Genomic DNA, 23,274 nt, shown 5'->3' on the forward strand with positions numbered 1-23,274 from the left:
GCGCGCACGCCGCCGGGTGATCGCAGACAGGCAGGCAGGCAGGCAGCTGAAAAAAACCCCCCTCCTTTCCTTTTTAATTTCTTGCCTTGCCTGATGGATTTGCTCTGTTAGGCTTCATGGAATTATAATTTTCATTGCCTTTTTCTAGGATATTGTTTAGAATTGTTTGCAGTGCTGATTTGGTATTCATGAAGTTTCTCTGATGTTCTGTGCCATGGAAGTATCTTACTTCCCTATCAATTTTGAAAGGTAGTTTTGAAGGATACATAAGTCTAGGTTGGAGGTTATTTTCTTTTAGGGCTTGAAATACCTCTCTCCATGCTCTCCTTGACTTGAGGGTTTGTGTTGAAAATTCTGCTGTGATTCTGTTGGGATTTCCTTTGCATGTGATTTGTTTCTTTTTTCTAACTACTTGTCATACTCTTGTTTTTTTGGGTTGATATTTTGATCTTCCAGCTGGTCTTTAGGCTTTTTCTAATGACTCTGAGGCAGTCTCATTTTCATTATACCAGGAAGAGAAACTGATTAGATCAATCACAACACTTTAGCCCAAGTGATACAATCATCAACACAGTACCAAAAGCACAGCTTAGAAAATTACAATTTGTGGTAGTTATTAATCTATCACTTTTGACCATTAAATCAAAATTGAGGACCAGCCCTAAATATGTTTATATGAATAAACTCTTCTATATAGCAATTTTACCCTTCAGAATGGGACTTCGAAGGAGTTGGAGAAGGAAGGTAGATAGGTAGAGGGATAGGGGAAGGAGGTTGGAATAGGCCAGAGGACACAGAAAGATCATGCAAACTCTAGAAAACTGTTGAAGAGAAGAGGAAAAAAACAGAATGAAAAAAACACAAAGGCAAGAATAGAGAAATTTAAAAGCAATAGGGAAGCTTGAAACTCTATTCACTTTACTTTAAAAACTGAAAGGCAAGAGAAGGAAAAAGAGAAGAAATGAAAAAAAAATTGAAATGAAAAAGAAAGAAGAAATCTGAATTAGGACAGGAACAGGAACAAAAAGGGAGGTGAAGAATGGTGTTGGAAAGCAAGAGGGTGAATGAGAGAGACAAAGAAAAGAGAAAAGAAGGAAAAAGAAGAAAGAAAAAAATAATTTGAAATGAGTAGAAAAATAATAACTAAAAATAAGAGGAAAAGAAAAACAAATTTAAAATAAAAAATAAAAATGAAGTCCCTCCTTCAGGGTATATCTTTGCTGTCACAATAGACAACATGGGCAGCTGTGTACATATATAAATCAGTTTCAGCAAGCCAGAAGCAGACCCCTGAGATTCAGGCTGATTTCTGGCTTCAAGTTGAGCCCCCTGACCTCCTGCAACATTAATTCTGCAAGGTTCCACTGCAGGTTCCAGCTTCCCTTCCCCTGAAGATAGTCCAGGTCCTGATGGGAGTTGCTGATCCTTCCAACTTACCAAGTATGGTGGTCTAGTGTACCTTTATTGCAGAGATTCTCTTCACTTTTATAGTTGGCTTCAATTTTCATCAAGGAGCCTGAGAGAGGCCATCTTTCTGTTTTTCACTTCTGTTTTATGTTGTGGAATGCAGGACAATGGCCTTTTTGACCCCTTGTGCCTCTGTGATGTAGATCCAGCATAACCAGGAGGCCAGATGTGTGTGGGGGCACTGGGTGGTGCTGCAGGGGTGCTTGTGGGGTTCTGGGAGTGAGGCAGCAGCCTAGCTCCACATGCCTTCACTTCTCTTTACCGGTCTGCACTGTTCCACATTATTGGTTCTTAGGGTATATTGATATTCAACATGTCTTTAATGCTATTTTTGCTGCTGATTTTATTGCTATTGTAAAGGTGGCATAGTTGTTGTTATTAATTGTTTTTCTCTGCCTCCCAATATCAGATTGCCTTTGTCATTAACAGCATTATAGAATGTTACCTGAGAATTGGATGTTGAGCCAATTATAATGCAAACACATCAGTCTTTCCTACCAAAGAAAAAAAAGGTGGTTGGATCATGGAACAGAGGCAAAGGCCTGTAGCTCACCACACCCAGAATGCATCACTGAAAATCAGATACTAACTAAAAAGGTCTCTATACTAATAAAGTTTTTCATTATAATTGACCTGCAAACTTCAACAAATAATAAAAACAGAACAATAGAAACATGAGAATGCAAAGCAAAAATGCCCCCCAAACTCCCAACTCCCCCAAAACTGATCCAAGAAGGATAAAATCAAAAGCCATATAGAATTACTTGAAAAGATATTAGACATATAAAAAATCAATAAGGATATTGGTGAGCTTAAAGAAGGTATAACTAAACAGAAAATAGACTTAATAAACAAAATGATCAGAAAGTGCATTGAAGAAAATAATAAGCTATCTGAGCTAAACAAAGTGATATAAAACATGAATGATAAATTTAATACAGATGAGAGTCCATGAAAATGTATCAAAGAAAAATCAGGAAATTAAATATTGTGTTGAAAGTATGGGCAGCAGAATTAACTAATGTGACTATAGAGTGTCAAAACTAAAAGATAGGCTGTACACAAATAACAGACTCACTGAGAAAGAAATTAGGGAAACAATTCCTTTCACAATAACATAAAAAATGAAATACCTACGAATCAATCTAATGAAGGAGACAAAAGACCTCTACACTGAAAGTTACAGCACTCTGAAAAAAGGGATAGAAGAGGATATAAGAAGATGGAAAGACATTGCTTTCTCCTGGGCAGAAAAAATCAACATAGTGAAAATGGCCATATATCCCAACCTGCTATACAGATTCAATGCGATCCTGATTGAAATCCCAATAATAAATTTCACAGAATTAGAGAAAATAATCCTAAAATTCATTTGAAACTTGAAGAGACCTAGAATAGCAAAAACCATTCTAAGCAACAGACATGGCAAGGAATATCACAATTCCCAACTTGAAACTATACTACAAAGCTTCAGTGATAAAAACAGCATGGTACGGGCAAAGTAACAAACCCAAGGATCAGTGAAATTGATTAGAAAATGCAGAAACAACTCCAAACATACTCATCTACCTCATCTTTGACAAAGGTGCAAACCATCCTCACTAGAAGAAAGATATCCTCTTTAATAAATTGTTTTGGAAAAACTGGCTTTCAACTTGCCAAACATTAAAACTAGATCCCTATCTTCCACCATGCACTAAACTAAAATCCAAGTGGATTAGAGATCTAAATATTAAAACAGAAACACTAAACTTACTTGATAGTAAATTAGGTAGAACTCTAAAAGACACTGGCATAGGAGAAGGCTTTATGAAAAAATTCTCAGCAGCATGAGAACTGGCACAAAAAATAACTGGGATCTCATTGTATTAAAAAGTTTTGCAGTGCAAGAGAAACCACCAATAGAGCTAAAAGACAACCTGCAATGAGGGGAAAAAAATTTTACCAGCTGCTTCTCAGATAAAGGACTACTATCTAGAATATATAAAGAATACAAAGAAAGGGCTGGGAATTTAGCTCAGCCGTTTGGTGGCCTTTCTTGCAAATGCAAGGACCTGAGTTCAATCCCTCGTACCACAAAAAAATAAATAAATAAAAAGAACTTAAAAACTTAGAGCCCCCAAATACAATGACCCAATTTAAAAATGAGCATCTGAAATGAACAGACATTTCTCAAAGAAGTAAAAGCATCAAGTAAATATATGAAAAGATGTTCAACATCACTGTTCATTTGAGAGATGCAGATAAAAACACCTTAACCCAAAAGGAATGGCTGTTATCAAGAACTCAACCAATAAAAAATGTTGGAGGAGTTGTGGTGAGAAAGGAACCCTTCTCCATTGTTGGTGGGAGTGCAGACTGGTGCATCCTCTGGAAATCAATATGGAGATACCTCAGAGAACAAGGATTAGGGGTCCCATTTAACCCAGCTATCTCTCTGCTGGGTAACATTCTAAAAGAATCATACCACGGTGAAATATATACACCCATGTTTATAGCAGCACAGTTTGTAATAACTAAAACTTGGAAACAACCCAAATGTCCATCAAATGGAGACTGGATAAAGAAGATGTGTTTTTTTCTATAAATGAAGTACTACTTAGCCATGAAGAATGAGAGTAGAGACATTTAGAACTAAATGGATCACACTGAGGCTATACTCTTAAGTGAAACAAATAGGACAGAGTTGAGTAAATACCAAACAGTTTCTCTGGTGTTAAAAATTTTAAAGTGTAAATAAGGTTCAAATGGTATAATTAATAGTGTGAAACAGGAAGAAAATGGCTAAAGAGGAACTGAGAAGGGTAGTGGAAAGGAAATAAGGGAAAAGAAAAAATGTGAAAAAAGGGAAATATGGAAACAAAGTCTTTGTAAATAGGGAAGGTGGAGGGGGTAAAGGGAGGGCAAGGATATGGGGAAAAATAAGAACCAAAGCATATCATGTAAATGTACAAGATCCCAATGATAAACTTAACTCTATTGTTTGCTTTAAATGTACCAATAAACTTAATGGGGGAAAAATTAAGACAGGGTTGATATGGGTGACCAATTTTTCAGACACTTTAAAAAAATGACAACTATATTAAAAATTGATCCAATATCTACTAGATGATGCACAGAAAACTAATCTAATATTAATTGAAATTAGTGAAAAATTAGAAGACAGAAAATGGCATAAACCTATTTGAAACAATAATAGTAGAAAACTTTCCAAATAGGGCAATAGAATTTGACATACAGATAAATTGGGCACACAAATCCACCAATAGGTGTGATTAGAAAAGAAACTCTCCAGAATATATCATAGTCAAAATTCTAGAAATCCAACACAAGGATAGAATCTTAAAAACTGTTAGAGAAAAGTGATGAATCACTTATAAACTTAAACCCATTAGATTGATAGCACACTTCTCAACTCAAACTTCAAAGGCCAGGAGAACTTGGACTGAAGTGTTTCAAGTCCCAAAAGAAGATATCTTCCAACACAGACATCTATATGCTGCAAAACAGTCTTTCAAAATTGATGGAGAAATAAGATATTTCTATGATAAGGAGCACCTATAGAAATTCATGATCACCAAACCAGCCCTGCAAAGAGTTCTGAAGGATTTTGTAGAAAGAGACAATTAAGCTTGCAATGCCAAAAAATCTAATAGAATGAAAATAACAAGCAGGATGAGAAGTTAAGAAGAAAAAGGGAAACAGGACAATAGTAACAAGAATAAGTGAATAACTTTTGGTGATAACAATGTGAATGATCTCAGTTCCCTAGTGAAAAGGCACAGATTGGCAGAATGAATCAAGAAACAAAATCCAATAGTATGCTATATACAAGAAACACATTTAACCCCTACTCCAACTTCATAGATTAAAAATCAAAGGATGGAATGAAAACCTGAAAACAAATAGGAGTAACTATTTTCAAAGTGGTCTTTGAGTTAAAACTGAATACAAGAGGCAAATGAAGTTGCTTCATATTGTTTAAGAGAACAATTCAACAGGAAGAGCTAACATTTGAAAATATATATTCATCAAACAGTAGTGTGCTCAATATATCAAGGAAGAAATTAGGAAGTTCCTAGAATCAAATAATTCCAGAATAGTACAGTATATCAGAAAAGAAAAGCAAGCCCAAATAAATAAGACTTCACCTCAAGATCTTTGAGAAACAAGAATAATCCAAATCCAAAGCTAAAACAAGGAAGAAAATTTTAAAGATCGTAGCAGAAGCTGATGAAATTGAGACCAAAATAACATGAAGAATCAATAAACTGAATAGTTGGTTCTTTGAAAAAAATCAATAAACTAGGCAAACTTTCAGTCAATCTTATCCAAAAAAAAAAAAAGAAAGAAAGAAAAGGCTAAAATCAACACAATTAGACATAAAAAGGTGAAATCACAAGTGACACCACCAAGATCCAGAAAATTACTAGCAGTTACTTTGAAATCCTATTCTCTAATGATCTGGAGAATCAAAAAGAAAAAAAAATAGATTCCTAAATACACATGAATTACCAAAACTACCAAGAATATATAAAATCAATGAATAATTCAATAATAAACAATGAAATTGAAGCATTAATAACAATTCTGCAACTAAGAAAAGCCTAGGTTCCTATGGATTCACTGATGAATTCTACAAAAACTTCAGGGAAGTTCCACTGCTAATACTCCTCAAGTTCTTTAATGGGATGGGAAGGAAAGCAATACTCCCAAAGTACCTCCTGGAAATGAAAATTACACTGATTTAAAAACCAGACAAGAATCCAACAAAAAAAAAACTCAAAAAACTACAGGCTAATCTCTCTATGAACATGCACACAAAAATCTTCAACAAGATACTGAAAACAGGTTGTAACAGATTATCAAAAAAGATACACACCATGACCATCCCAGGAATGCAGGAATGGTTCAACATACACAAATCAGCAAATACATCACATAAACACATAAACACATAATTAGTAATACATCACATAAACAGAACCAAGGTTCAAATTATCATCTTAGTAGATGCAGAAAAAGCCTTCAACAAAATCCAATATCCATTCATGATTTAAAAAAAGAAAGCCTGAAGAAAATAGGTATGGAAGGATCTTATTTTAGTCTGATAAAAGCCATTTGTGAGAAAACTACCACCAGAATCATATTAAATGGGGAAAACCTGAAATCTTTCTCTCTAAAATCAGAAACAAGACAATGTTCATTCACTTCTTGTTAAATGTAGTATTCAAAACATATGAGAGTAGTCAGGCAAGAGACAGAAATAAAATATATGTATAGGAAAGAAAGAAATCAAATATTCATTATTTGCAGATAATATGATCTTCGTAGAAGAACTCTAAAATTCCATCAATGGACTCCTAGAATTAACAAAATTCAGCAATATAGCAGGATACAAAATCAGTGCCCCCCAAATAATCAGTAGCATTTCTCTACAATAATAATTAACTCACTGTGAAAGAATTTAAGGGAATGATAGCATCCAGAAAAAATTAAATACTTAGGAATTAGCCTAACCAATAAAGCAAAAGCCAAAACTTAGGGATGAGATAGACACCCAAGAACTGGAGGCATTTAGAATGCCCAAGAAACTTGAGCAGAAAAGAACCTCTCCATGACATAATCAAATTGCCAAAAATTCAGAACAAAGGAAGAATATTAAAAGCTGTGAGGGTGAATCTCCAGTTGATGGGAAACTCATAAGAATAACAGTAAATTTTTCAGTCGAAACACGAAAGGCTGGGAGGGATTGGAATGATGTATTTGAAGGCCAGAAAGAAAATCAGCACCAAACTTGATTCTTCTATGTTTAGAATTGAAGGAAAATAATTTTCAAGATAAGCATAAACTGAAGAAATGTATAACCACTAATCTAGTATTGTTAGCTAAACACAAAAGAAGTCAATCATAATCACAAAAGCACAGGAGTGAATGAATCTCCTTAGAAAAGTAGGTTAAAAAATGAGAATCAAGAATGAATTTAACTGCCAGGCATGGTGGTGCACACCTGTAATCCCAGCACTCGAGAGGCTCAGGTAGGTGGGTTGCTGTGAGTTCAAGACCAGCCTGGGCTACATAGTGTGTTCCAGGTCAGTCTCAACTACATAGTGAGACCCTGTCTCCAGAAACAAACAAACAAACAAAAAGAACGAATTTAACAATAGAAAAATAATAAAATGGTGGGGTTGGTGTTTTCCTTTTAGTAATAACCCTCAATGTACATGCTTTTATTTCTCCAATTAAAATACACAGACTGATAAAAGCTCTGAAAAATAAATATCCCCTAATATATTGTCTGCAAGAAACATACCTGCCCTGCAAACATGTACACAGAACAATGGTCAAATGATAGAAAATGATACTCCAAACATCTGAAATCTGAAATCAAAGAGAAGTATAACTAAATATAACTCATATCCAACAAAGTAGACTTCAATCTAAAATTAGTCAGAAGAGACAAAAAAGGTCACTATATACTGGAGAAAGGAGCAATCCATCAAGAAAATACAACAATTGTAAATATATGTACACTGATCATTGGCACACCTAATTTCTTAAAACTCAATACAATGATAGTGAGTGACTTCAAAACCCTACTCTCACAAGTATATAGGTCACTCAGAGTAAAATTCAAAAACAAGAAAAAAATAGCTACACTATAAATGTTTTTAATAGACATCTGCAGAATGTTCTATTCAACAGTAGCAGAGAACACATTCTTTCCAGCATTCATATAACCTTCTCCAAAATAGGCCATAAAATAAGTCTTAATAAATACAAAAAAAAAGGGAAAGAAATAATCTTATGTATCCTACAAGATCACAGTACAAATTAACCGTTCCAGCATTCATATAACCTTCTCCAAAATAGGCCATAAAATAAGTCTTAATAAATACAAAAAAAGGGAAAGAAATAATCTTATGTATCCTACAAGATCACAGTACAAATTAACCACAAAATCTACACAAATATGTGAAGATTGAATAATACTCTTGTAAACTGTCAGTGGCTCATTGAAGAAATAAGGAAAAAAAAGCTGTTCCTAAAATCAAATGATAATGGAAACACAATATACCACCATCTGTGGGATGCAATGGAAGAAGTTCTAAGAGGGAAGTTGACAGCCATGAGTGCCTACATTAGAAGCAGGATGCCTTCAACTAAATAGCCTAATGATGGACCTCCAGCTCCTAAAAATAAGGATAATTCTAGTGCAATCCCAGTAGAAAGAAAGAAATAATAAAGACCAGGACTGAGACTAATGAAGTAGATACTACTATAAATATATCTATGGATCAGAGTTGTCTTTAAAAGATAAACAACATTTATAGATCTTTAACCAAATTAACAAAAGAGAGAAGACCCAGAATTATAAAATTCAAAATGCAAAAGGTGATGTTACAACAGGTGCCAGTGAAATTCAAATAATTATTAAAATAAAATAAAATTCAAATAATTATTTGAAAACATATTCCAATGAATTTGAAAATATAGAAGTGGATACATTTTTAGACACATAGGACCTATAAAAATTGAACCAAGAAGATACAAAAAAGCTAAACAAAGTAATTACAAACAATGAGAACATAATAATGTTATTTATAGGAAAGTGGAAGAAATTCATGATTATCATGTTAAACAAAAAAGAGGTGACAACAAAGGAGGAGAAAGTAGAATGTAGACTATCAGAAAAGGGGAAAGGATCAGAAGATCAGAGAGGAGGGAGGGTAATGGAAGTGAAAATAATCAAAGTGTATTACATACATGTACCAATATATCAACACAATAACTGTTATTCATTATTGCTAATATATGCTGATAAATATTTTAAAATAAAAATAAAAGATTCTGGATGGAAATAAAAGAAGAATCATTTGTTTCTGTCTTTCTCTGATTCTGTATGTTCCTTGTTCTTTTTACTTTATTCAGTATATTAGGGGGCAACAGAGAAACTGGAGTGCTCATTATGTGTCTTAGTTACTTATCTGTTTGCTGAGACAAAATATCTGACACCAAAATTTAAAAGAGAAAAGGTTTATTTAGCTTACTTTTGTGGAGATTTCAGTGAATGATCAGCTGGCTTCAAGGCAGGGTGACATGGCAGAGAAGCATTGTGGAGGAGAAAGAGTTCATGGCAGGCAGAAGGTAGCAAAGCAAGCAAGCAAGGAAGGACCACAGCTCTTTCTATCCCTCTTATCTTATCCAGGCTACTTAAGATGGGTAGCATTCAGACCTTTCATCCTAATGAGCTTGTGCCCTGAGTTAATCCCAGCATCATACACTCTAGATTCAGCTGCCTCTATAGAAAACCTCCCCTATGACCACACGAGGCTTTGGAAGGACATCTAGACACAGACCACAATACTGTGCAAAGTGTGAATGAGGAGATGCTGCAAGATGAAGGTACACCTACCTCTGGTTTTAATAGCACAAAGATTCAGTAAAATTTGGGACTATCAGCTCTCTTATGGAGGGTTCAGCAGGCCCTGTGTTAGCATCAGAGGTCACCAAAAATGACCACTCAATACATCAAGGTAGCTGCAACACCACAACTAATGACACTCATGAAAGGGGACTTCCAGAACTGCTTCAGAGTAGCAAGAATGATGGGATAAGTGTGTTTGAAGCAAGGTTGTAATATTTTGAAAGGAAATATGAAAATTTGTCCTGTAATAATTTTAAATTTAAAAAATTTAAGCATTTATAGTATTTTCAAATCATATCTCATATGTGTTAATGCCCTTTTGCACGTTAGCTTGCTTGAATTGCTCTTCTGCCATGAGTGACTTAAAAGATCCCTGATATATGATAAGCCCTGTCATATTTGTTCCAGCACCAGTATAATATCTGTGGCATAAACATATCTTTATTCTCCCCACTGGTTAATAGGATTTTTTAGATACTTCATCCACAAAGTGGAAATTCTGAGGGACATCATGTTCACTAAGGAAGTAGCGCCTGATAATACACAGCTAAAGTTAAAAGTGAGGCTAAGGGCCACCAGGGACACTTTTTTTCCATCTCAAAACTGAATGCATCACAAAGCACATTTTATGCTCAGAAGAGCAGGATATTGGATGTAATCTATTTTTGAAATCATAGGTGTCTTCTAAAAAAACCTTACTTTACATCAGAGCAGCATATGGTACAAATGTAATTATACATTTTAATGAGTATGAATCTTTTCCTATTAGCAAACTATGGTGAGCAAATATTTTTAAATATTTACTTTGGATATAGTACTGTTATAATAAAACAGAGTGGGTGTTTAGCAAATAGAAAATTAGTGTGGTTTTATTTCCTATTATAGAAAATACTATACATCTGGGTACACACATATTCAGGAATATTTATGGCCAAGCATATATAAGTACTATGTGTATGCATATAATAATTTTATAAGATGAAAATGAAATAATAAATATAAAAATTTTAAAAATAAAACAAAAAAACACTGGGGCTTCACTTTAATAATGATAACAGAATCAAGTGTCATTTGTATTCAGTCTGGATCCAAAGGAAGTAGAAGTCAGGAAGATCTCATATAACAAGAATACTTCTTAAAATAGGGACCATTAGCTGGTACCAAGGCCTGCCCTGAAAAGGAGATTTCATGTGTTCTCCAAATAGACTTGTGAGCTCTGTACTGGGATCACTGCATCATGCTGTGTCTAACAGGTCCAAGTCCTCACCTGTTACTTTCAAGTCATGATCAAGGCAACTCAGATGGGCTCACTTCTCTTATTTATAACTGTTCAGATTTTCTTTTATGGCTACTTCACTGAAAATTAGAAGGTACTACAAGTCCAAGACATCATCAATTGATTCCAAATACATTTATTAAACACTTGTACTGCCTTGTACATAAGAGATAACAAAAGAAATATGACATGGATAAAAAGGAGAGGAAAATGCACAGGAATAAACAGAGCTGAAAAAAGCAAGTAAAGGTGCACTGAAACTGTTCAGTCAATTAGAAAGGGGGAAAAAGTCAGAAAAGCTTAGTTTTAAGTGATATGGAAGAGAATGACAGCCAAAGAAGTAAGAAAAAGATATACTAGTTAGAGACCTAAAGACACAAAATAGCTTGGTTTAATTGGAAGTGGCAGGACATCTGAATGTCAAGATGATAGAGTAAGGGGATGCTTGACCTTATATGCAGAGGTATAGGGAGGGGGTAAACGTTAAGTCTGTCATGGTGGTATTTGCCTGTAATCCAAGAACTAGGAAAAGGAGAATAGGAAAGATGATGTGAGGGCACCATAAGAAGGATCAGGACTACCCTTTGCAGCCTCCAAATTGCAAAAATGAAAGACTGTGCTTTGAGAGCCTCAGAGCACCATGTTCCAGAATGGTGGCAGCCTAGAGAATTTGCTCCTTGGATTGGATTCAGAGTGCTTAGAGATCCAGGTTCTCCATTCCTATAGCCGAGAGAGAGGGCAGACTGGCTACTACTGCCCCAGCTGGAAGCAGACCTTGGCATCATCCATGCAGTGCTGATTTTGGGTGCTTTCAGAATGCAAGAGTTGTGGGGTCAGGAAGGCTTCCAGCCAGATTTCAGAAGAAGGCTTGGGAGGCCAGGCAGTGTGCCCCTGAGAGGGCAGTGTGTGAAGCTTAAGGTCTGGTGGAGATACCAAAAGTTCGGAGAAACCAGGAGTATGGATTGTCCAAGGAAAACTGCATGGAGGGGAACAGAGCCAGGCCCAGAGAGAAGCCTTAGGAGCTACAACCATTGGTGGTGCTGTAGCGGTGGAGCCACCCGATCCCTCTGGAGTTCACAACTTGACACAGATTGCCAGAGATGCTGGGCATGGAACTGTGAGATTTAATGTTTGCCCTGCTGGTTTTGGACTTGCGTTGGTCCCGTTCCTTTGTATCCCCCTATTTGTATGTTTTGGAATGGTAATTTCTATCTTGTGCCATGAATGTTGGAAATGTTTAACTTTCTTTTCATTTGTACAGCTAAGTGTTTGCCTTAAATCTCAAAGGAGACTTAAGACTTTTCAGCAATACTGAAACTGATAGAACTTCGGCAACTCTTAGAGATAGACTAAAAGCCTGTTGTGTAAAGGAATGTCCATGAGTCTTTGCGGGACCAGAGGTGGAATGTTATGGTTTGTGTCTAGATGCCCCCCCCAAAAGCTTCATGTGGTCATAGGCTGATCTAGAGTGTATGACGCAAGATATAAGGGTATGTGATTAGTAAACTACTACTTGTGAGTGACTGGTTCGGAACTGCCCTAATCCCACTGTCTGAATAAGATAAAAAGGGCAGAAAGACATTGTTAAAGTCTCTTGTTGCTTTTGCTACCTTCTGGCCACCATGAACAATTTCTCCTCTGGCTAGCCTGTCTGCCATGTTACCCTGCTTGGGAAATAGCTGATTAGGGGCTAAAACCTCTACAATCCATAAGCTAAATAAACCTCTCCTCTTTAATTTTGGATGCCAGGTATTTTGTCTCAGCAAGGAGAGAAAAGTAACTAGGACAACATTGTTTTGTCTTTTGAGACCACGTGTAACTTTGTAGTCCAGTCTAGCCTTGAACTCACTGCATATCCCCAGCTAGCCTAGAACTTCCCAGAAGAAACCTCCTGACCCTGGTCTTTACAAGCTTTCTGGTATTCTGAGCTCTGACAGGCATCTCCCAAGCAGAACAGCCCTAAGGCATTCCAGCTCTATTTCTCCAGCCAGAATCTCAAATCTTTCCTCCCTCTTCCCCTTCCCACAAGCCAGTTCCAAAGCTTCTTGAGTCACTTAGCCAGGTAATATAGCAATGACCCTACTCTTGATACTAAGTATCTGTCTTAGTTACTTTTTTCTCCTTGCTGACACAAAATAGGTGACATCCAAAAGTAGAGGAGAAAGGATTATTTGGCTTACATCCAAATAACTTGGATGAAAACTAAAATACATTTTCATTTTTACCAATTGTAATGTGAAATTTAACTTTTCCTAAAATTATAGTGGTACCAGCAATACCTATGACTTTCTCAACAGAAGAAACCAGGTATTTTCATTTTATATTATATTTTGTCATAGACATTTTGGAATCGTTTGTATATTATTCACTTCTTCAAAAGCAGGTTTTAAGACCTGCTGCTATGGTCTTATCGTTTATTTGGTTAATACGAAAGCACATTGATAACTATAATTTCAATGTGATAACTATATTTCACAAAAGATTGTGTCATAATTATATTTATATTATTCTATGACTTTAAAACATTATTCTGAAAAGGATTCACACACACCTTTTCTCAACTCTAAAACACACCACGACTGAAAAAACGGTTAAGAACCTTGCATTGGAGTTATTTTAGATGTGTCCTTTAGAAAAAAAAAATGGTCATCATTGCAGAGTACAATTTGTAAAGATAAAGGCTTTAGTTAGGAAGATAAAGTTATTGTTTAGATAAGAGATGATGGAAATAAAAAGAAGCACTAAAATAAGAGTTCAAAAGAAGAAAGGTGTTGAGAAAAAGGGAGAAGTGGAACAGAGGAAAGAGCCGGTATCAAGCTCTAGACTGGATCCATACATTCTAAGAAACAGAAGCAAAGCAGCATGACTAGAAGGTGGTGAGGACGGGGAGTATGTGGACCTGTGAGAGTGTAAGGAAAAATGGCTAGATTCTCTGGTCACTGTAGCCTGGACACTGATATGTTATCTTCACCTTAAAAGAACAAGGAGTGATTCAAGAAGTTTAAGCAGGGGAAACAAAGTATTTTGTCTTATATAACAGGAACTGATGGTTGTGTAAAAAGAGTACCCACGGAACAAAAGAAAATAAATGGTAGGCCAGCTGGGAATTCTGGTGGTGGATGAGTAGAAGAAATGACAGTGTAGCAGGAAAGAGTTTAAATACGGCATGATAGTGAGTTTTATATATAAATTTGACTAGGGTCTAGTGTGGATATAATTGGTAAAATGTTATTCTTGGTTGTCCTGTGAGAGTATTTTGGATGAGATTAATGTAGTGTGCAAATCAGTGAATTTGAATAAAGCATATTGCCCTTTGTTATGGTTTAGATAGGGTTGTCCTGCAAATATTAATGTGTTGGAGGCTAGGTCTTTAGTGTGGCAGTTTTAAAGTCCAAGGTCAAGTGCCATGAGCTTTAGTATCCCGCATGGGTTGTCCCTCATCAATGGAAAATTATTGTTCTATTTTCATGAGGCAGAAGAAGCAAAAATCCTCTTTGTAAGAGCACCAATCCTATTTGTGTGGGTAGAGTCTTCATGACCTTGTCTTTTCCTAAAAGTTCCACTTGTTAAGGCCAATTCATTGGACATTTGGCTTCAATGTGTGAGTTTTGGGAATACAAAATTATTTAGCCCACAGCAAATATTTGGAGAGTCCTGCGGTACATTTTCCTGGATATGTTGGAAGGAAGATGATTTTATGGGTCTCTAACAGAGAAGAAAGGTATTATTGGAGGTAGAGAAGTTGAGAAGCATTGATACATGCATAATAAATTGATCTGGAGAGAGTAAAGAGGAGAGGGCTCAGGACGAAATCATAAGGCATTTCTAGTTAGGAGCTAATGAAGAAAGCATAATAGCAGTAATCATAAAAGTGGAAGAAAGACCATGAAAGTATTAAATTTTTGAGAAAGAAGAGCTTTGCCAGAAGGAAATAATGGTCAACTGTTACAATTTAGATTTAGAATGTTCTCTAAAATTCTCGTGTGTGTGGAAGTGACAGGATCATGAAGGTGCTATGGCTGACTTGCTACAGCAAGTGCCCCACATGGTTGGATATACCCACTAGGCGCATGAACGGAAGGGTATATTCTTATCCCTAGCTCCTCCCCTTCTCTCTCTACATTCTGGTTGCCATGATGCAAGCAGCTTTCCTCTGGAGCAGGTCTTTCTGCCATGCTATTTCTGCCGTGGAGACAAGTGACTATGTAAGCTCACCAAAATTGTGAGCTTACATAAACCTCTTCTCCTGTAAGTAATGGGTTTGAGTATTTTGTCTTAACAACAAGAGTGACTGAGACAGATATTAGTACCTGGAGTGGGGTTGTTGTGACTAGACCTGACCATGTGGTTTAGAAGCCTTTGAAATTGATTTGAAGGGGGTATTTTCAGAGGTTTGGAAATGTTGGCTAGAAAAACAATATCTATAAGCCAAGTTTGATGGGAGATTCTGGTCAGAGGTCAGAAGACTTGAATGCTGATAAAAATAAAAATAGTAAAGGTCAGGTTAAGAGGTCTTAGTTGGGAACAAGTACTCTGCTGGCAGTTTGACTCAATATTGTATACTATGCTCTGGAAGAAAATTTTCCTAAATTTTAAGACTGTGGAAAACTGTGATTCAGGGTAGCAGACTAATTATTCTGGTGGAGGAAATTTTAAGGCAACCTTTTATTCATGCTGTAGTATAGGTACTGCATGCTATTTAAAGCAAGATCTACAGTGATACTTGGGAGCAAACAATAGTCAAATGACTTAACAATTGTGTAGTTTCATCAGAAAGCACACACCTGCACTGTGGGCTTTGAAGACCTTGGTTGCTGAAAATATTAGCATTAAAACAACTCCAAACTGGATAAAGAAGGTGTGGTTTTTCTATAAAATGGAATATTACTCAGCCATAAAGAATGAGAAAATAGATTCATTCATAGGAAAATGGATACATATTGAAGATATACTCCTAAGTGAAATAAATAAGGCACACATGTGTAAATACTGAATAGTTTCTCTGGTGTGAATAATCTGCAATAATACAGAAGATCCTAATAAGATTACTGACATTGAAAATGGGAAGAAAGGAGCTAAAGGTGTAGGGAAGGTGGGATGGGCAGGGGAAGGGTAAAAAGGGAAAAGAAAAAAATGTGAGATAATGAAAAGATGGAAATAAAGTGGTTGTAGATGGGAAGGGGAGGAGGGGGTAAAGGGAGGGCAGGGACAAGGGGAAAAAATGAGAACCAAGACTTGTCATGTAGAGGTACAAGATCCCAACAAAGAATGTAACTGTACTGTATCCCTAAAATGTACCAATAAACTCAATTAAAACTGAAAACAAAAAGACTTCAGTACTTTGTATCAGAACAATAGAAAAGATGCTGTGAAGGCATCTCAGGAATCAGCAAGACACCACTTTTTGCAAGTTCAAAGGAGCAACAGTGAAAATTTTTGAGAATGTATTCCCTGGGCCCCTATTTGAGAATGGCAACCTAGGAAATTGGTTCTCCAAGACGCCTTACAGTGTGGAAAGCCATCCAGGAAGAGTCCTCTGCAACTATGATCCAGAGTTCTGGCTACTACCTGAGCTAGCAGCAGACTTTGGCATTGTCCACATGAAACTATTTTATAGGGCATGTAGAATGCAAGAGACCTGGGGTCTGTGAGGCTTCCACCCAGGCTTTAATGGAAGACCTGGAAGGCCAGCCAGAGTGTAAAGCTGTGAGACTGAAGGTGAAAGTATAATAGAGAACCTAGGAAAATGGAGATACTAGAAATATGGATTGTCTGCTTAGGAATGCTATAAACTAAAAATTAGAAGAAAATATTGCAATCTTGGAAAATAAAAATATTTCTTAAAATGCACAGAAAAAATAGGAATTATAAGGGAAAATTGCTAAATAGACACCACAAAAATATAAAACTTTTGATTTATGAAAGATACTAAAAAGAAATAAATAAACCACAGATTGAAAGTATTATTTATATTTTTAATGTTCTTAAAATAAATAATAGTAACTCTTCATAAATTCTGGATATAAACACACATAAGCATAAAGTCTGATAAAATATTTTATCCAGAACATGTGAAATAATCTCTACAATTCAAAGCTAAGAAGGTAAAGATGAATGGCTGGATTAAACAATAGCCAAAAAATTCAAGAGACATTGCACACTAATGATCAATGTTGTAACTCTAAATAACAGCTTATTTTAGAAAATGAAAGGAGTATTTTTCACACTATACATATATATATATATATTTATACATAAATCCTATTTTTAAATTATCAGCATATTAAGAATCCTATTTTAGGAATTCAGGAAACATATGTACTTTTTCTATGTATAAAACATATGTACTTTTTCTATGTATAATACAAAGAAAGAATATAAATGCATAACATACATAGGTAATGGCCTACCTCCCCATTCTCCAAATTCTCACTGTCCTATCACTTATCAACCCTCTGGTGTTCACTTCCTCCACAAATCTGTCTTGGTTACATTAGAGAAGAACTGTTTTTCTTTATTCTCTGTTTTATTTATTTATTTTGTTGTTGTTGTTTGTTGTTGCTGTTGTTGTTTTGAGACAGGGTCTCACTATGTAGTTGAGACTGACCTGGAACTCACTATGTAGCCCAGGCTGATCTCGAACTCACAGCGATCCTCCTGCCTCAGCCCCCCAAGTGCCGGAATTACAGGTGTGTACCACCAAGCCCGGCTGCAAACTTCATTGTTGTATTTATTTTTTATTTCATTTTTATTCTCTATGTGGATTCAGAGTTGATACTCTTTATCTCACTGTTCAAGACTCTCAGAAATCTCTTGTATTAATCACTGGAAAATGCCTGAAATAAGAGCTTCAAGGAAAAAGGGCTTTTCTTTGCTTAGGGTTTTGGAGGTATCAGTCCATATTTGTTTGACTCCGTTGCTTTTAGGCCTGTGATGAGGCAGAAACATTGTGATGAGAAGTGCACGGTAAAGCTGCTCACTTCACGGCAACCGGAAAGCAGAGAAAGAAAAGGAAGGGGCAGGTATCCCAATATCCCCTTCAAAGGCCGTGCTGCCATGGTCTTTATTTCATACTTCATCATAAGTAAAAGAAAGGATATCTATTAGTAACATGGATAGATGGATATTTATCCAGCAACAGGTAAAATTTATAATGTCATTCACTGGAGAAAAGTGTTTCTGATTCATAGGATTATGTTGAGCACTTGATAGAATGAACAGAGAGTAAACTCATGGTATGATCAATATTAATTTCTTTTAAATAATTTTTAAGTCAATTGGCCCATTTAGAAAATGACAATGATGTTGGTTTTTTTTAGAGGCAGAAATCTTTTTTACCTCTCTTAAGAAGATAAAAGAGGGAAATATCTGCAGGAATATGCTGAAGCATCATTATTATAAGTGGATCCCAGGCCCTGGATTTAGCTCAGTGGTTCCAGCGCCTGCCTCCCAAACGCAAGGACCCAAATTCGATCCCCGGAACCAATAAATAAAAAATAAATAAATAAGTAGGTCCCTTCCTCCTTCAGAAGCCACCAGCTTGACCACTTCCTTCTTCCATTGCCAGTACTAAGAACTGCTAAGGTTTCCAGTTGTGAAAGTTGTGTAAGAAAAATAGCTTTGCCCTACTCCTCAAGAGTGGCATCCACTGTTTACGTATGCGAAAACACAAGCAGTTAGAAGGTCCCTGATTGCAACAGGCAACATTCCTCTCCTCCAGACAACCACCCTCTTTGGATTTTTCCTGAGAAATAATGCAGGGAAGACTTTGTCAGAATTTAGTGATAGATTGGCAAGAGATGCAACGGGTGAGAGAGAGAGGAGACGGCTGTGGGGCTGTAAGTCTGAGATTTAGAAGGATTCAGGGCAAGGAAGACAGATGGAAATGTGTGATTGCAAGGATATTTGACATAAGATAAACAACTGGTCTGTTTGCCTCTTTAAACCCCATTTATTACTACTTAGACTGAATTGATTTTTTTTCATGGCAAATATTGACTCATCTTTCAAAAGCCCCAGCTAAAATGTCACCTCCCTGGAGAAGCCTTTCAGACACTCCCCAGGCATTAAGTTGCCTTTGCAAGGCCCACAGAGTACACAGTGCATACACTGTTCATGCTGCTATGATAGTATTTCCGTGCTACTTATAGATTCTCTCTCTCTGACCACTGGATCAGAGTGGTGAAAAGAACACTGCTTCTTGACGTATACAGGTCTGATTCTGTTTCCAGCTCTGACACTATCACACTGTGACCTAAGAAATAAATGACTAGGTTACATGTAACATGAAAACAACAATGCCAATCTTTTAAATCACCGTGGTGATTTAACCAGAAACACACCCCAGAGTTTGGCACATAGGCACCTTTCAATTTGTGCTCTTCTCTCTTTGTCTTGTTAAGATCATGTCTTCTTTGAAGGCAGGAGATTAGTTTCTTAAAATCCCTGTCTCCTAGCACTTGACAGAAACTCAAGAAATGTCTCATAAATGGATGAGCTGGTCCACTATCTGTGTTCCTTAGTTCCATGGCATTTCTCCTTATTATCATCATCCTGTGGTTTTTATTTGCCTTCACCGCTACAAGCTGCTCATGAGTAGTGAGCTATTCACACAATATACCAGTAGGACGTTCTTATTGTTCAGAATCCTTTGCCAACCATGGTGACACACACCTATGATTTCAGCACTTTGGAAGGCTGAGGCATGATGATTGCAAATGCAAGTCCAGCCTGGTAAACTTAGAAGTTTAGCAAGACCTGGGTTTAAGTAAACAAATAAAACAAATAAAGAAATGAATGAATAAATAAAATAACTGGTGATGTAGCTCTTTGTGAAGGCCCCGGGTTCAATCCTTAAAAAAAAAAGAGAGCAGAGAAATGTTTATGGTTTCCTGCCACCTGGGCATGTGGTCAGACAGTACTTGGTCTCGTTGTAGTGTGTGGGGGCCATGTCGTTAGTTCTTATAATTCGGTTACAGTGGTACTTACGGTCACTTACGGTCACAAACTTAATTCCTTCCATGATTATTTTGGTTGCATGGTATTCAGGATGGGAGTTTCCCACAGCTTGTGACCTTGAGTGATTACAGTGAGCAAAGTGCTCATTCTTTTCCCCCAATCTAGCGGGGACAGGTTAAATAATCAAAAATAATACTTCTCTGACTTAAGTCATTGATTTTAGGGAAATGTTTGTTATCACAGCCCACTTTCTCTTATCATGACTGAAATTGGCAGCAATGAGCAGAATATCTAGAATTCCATTCACAAAGGACAGCTATTAAAGGAATATTCAGTGAATCAATTTTATAATAATTAACTATTTAAGAAGTATTTTCAGAAATATACAGTATTATAAACATTACATGTCTCATATAGTGGTAGGAAAAGTCTTATCCACTTTATAGATGGGTTAAGTGAAATTGGCAATTGCTTTCCATGAAAAATTCAAAAAATCATGTATGTACATTTGGGTCATAAACTTTGATTTTGCCTTGCTGATAGGCAAACTTTTGACACATTTACATGGGAAATATTGGGAATATAAAATTCATACAAATAAATCTCTATTCTTAGGAAGCCTACAATTTATTTGCAAATGAAAAGTCTTCAAATAGTTGTGAAATAACAATTCAAGGGTTGATTTGTTTAGGTTCTACATTATAAGTGTAAGCTAATGAACTATAGAAGATAAAAAAACAAATGACATTAATTTGTGATAGAATAGTTGAATGGTAGTCTTCATAAAAAGAAATTTGAGAGCAAGTGCATAGCACTATATTTGAAATTTTTTCCATGATGAAGCTAGAAATAAATTTGTATGGCAAGAAGCAACTGATGAATTTTTACCCATGTTTCCCAGGACTGAGTTCTGATGGTCACCATCTCTGAAACATATTTCCCTTTCCTCCACCTGCTTTAGAGCTGTTCCTTCATGTATCTTGCCCTGACATTTAACTCCTGTGTTTCTTCTCCACTGTATTAGAACCATCCTTGCCATTTTCTGTTTCCTCTCTTAGATACTAAGGATAGGAACCATGTTTTCTTTCCTCAGGTAGGATCCAGTAAAGTGGCTGACAATTAAGTAGACATGAAATAATATTTGTCAGTAGAAATTGTAGTATCATTCAATGGCTTGAAGAAAATTCTAAAATCTAGAGAATACAGATGAATTTATTACAACACACCTTGGTCAGTATCTACATTATTTCTGCCGTTAAGGATTTTGTACATAGATTAGAAAAAAAACTCCAGGAAAAGTATTTTTCATTTTTCATACTCCACCAATGCCAAGTTCAAAAAGGATGCCCAGTTGGGCTTTGAATGGATAATGAAAAATGTGGAAGATATGAAGCTCCAAAGTGATTTTTATATTTTTGTGGAGATAGGAAAAGAAAGGAGAAGAGACCTGTTTTCCTGCCAGTCTGGAGGGCAGAAGGTTTCAGCTGACTTAACTGGTCCTGACAGCACACAGGCCATTAATAATGGCTTCTCGCCTGTCACATGCATGTGCAGGCTTAAAAGCCTTTTTCCCACGGGGCCATTAGAAGGAGGACTGGATCTGCTATAACATATGTGCCTGTTGGGCAGACTTTGTCTGATTACCAACGGAAATGCCAGGGATGGCTACTGACTTGCCTGACGGCACAGAGACCTCGCACAGCTGTAGTCTAGAATGAAGTTGAGCGAAGAAGACTTCTACGAAGGTAGGGAAGAATGTGGAAAAGAAATATGCAATACCAAGAAAAATCATTTAATTGGTGGTTAGTCTATGCTCTGAGATTTATGTGCTTTGCCACATTTAATTCTCATCTGAAATGAGGGCATAAATTCAGATAATCAGTACGAGAAACCTGACCCCAATGAGAATTCTTGGATTAGAAAGGTCTTGCGCATAATCTCAGTACTGTTTGTCCTCCCTGCCTTCTGTGTTGATAGGCACAAGGAGCTGGAGGTCTGAAAAGAACGGGCTGTGAGAGAATGAGGTGGAGCAAATTTAAGATTTCTTTGTGGTGAGAAACATTTTATTTTATATTTTCCTATATTGCTCTGAAATCACCTCCGAACCTCTGAGAGTTTTATTATTCAGTCTTTTTCTCCATTTACCGAAGAGTGTACGAAGTTTGATGGAGTCCTGTGGCTTTTCCCTTTGAAATATTCATGGGCCCTTAGCAGTTTCTTTCATGCTCTCCTTCTCCTCCATTAGGGAAGAAATCTTGCAGGAGCTCGTGGAGTGGAGAAGGCACAGCAGATGGACATGGTAGTGCTTACTCCCATCTCTGGAGTGGAAGAGAGAAATGGTTCTTCCCCAAGGACCCTGTTTACTTCTCTAGGTCAGAAAGAAAGGGAGAGTAGAAACAGTGCATTCTGAGAAAGGAGATTTGGCTGTGTTGTTCCTCAGTCTGTGTCTACCTACTACCTTAGATAAGAGATTTCCATTCTCCAAGGAACAATGAGAAAGCACCTCTGTGAAAGGCCATTAAATGACAATATAGCATTAACTGACTCCCCACTTTTCAAAACAGCACCTCTCACCACCTCCTTTGGGACCCTGCTTGACCAGACTACTCACCTGGCTCCTTCCTCACTGCCATCCACCGTTTTTATTCTCCATCATAGCAGTAGTAGCACTCACAGTAAGGTGACAGGACCCTTCAGGGATATGAATTTATTAAAATGAATTTACCTATACCCACTCAAGTCCCTATACAAAATGACATTCTGGGCCAGGTGCAACGGAACAAGCCTGTAATTCTCGCACTTGGGAGGCTGAGGCAGGAGGATCACAGGGAGTTTTTGGCCAGCCTGGGCCACATAGTGAGTTCAAGGCCATGCTGAACAACATAATGGGACACTGACTCACAAAAAATGACATACTATTCTCTTACAACTTATGTAAATTCTCCTTTACAAGTTAAATAATCTATGTTACTTATAAATGCCAAGTACAATGTAAATGTTATGTAAACAGTTGTTACACTGCATTGTTTAGTAAACAGCAAAAAGAAAACAAACTGTGTACCTACTTGATTCAGATCCAATATATTTTTCTAAATAGTTCTGATCTGCAATTTGAGTACACACAATACAGAACCTATGCGTATAG

Source organism: Fukomys damarensis, unplaced genomic scaffold, assembly GCF_012274545.1.
Source record: "Fukomys damarensis isolate Sample0158 unplaced genomic scaffold, DMR_v1.0_HiC HiC_scaffold_24, whole genome shotgun sequence".
Taxonomy (NCBI): domain Eukaryota; kingdom Metazoa; phylum Chordata; class Mammalia; order Rodentia; family Bathyergidae; genus Fukomys; species Fukomys damarensis.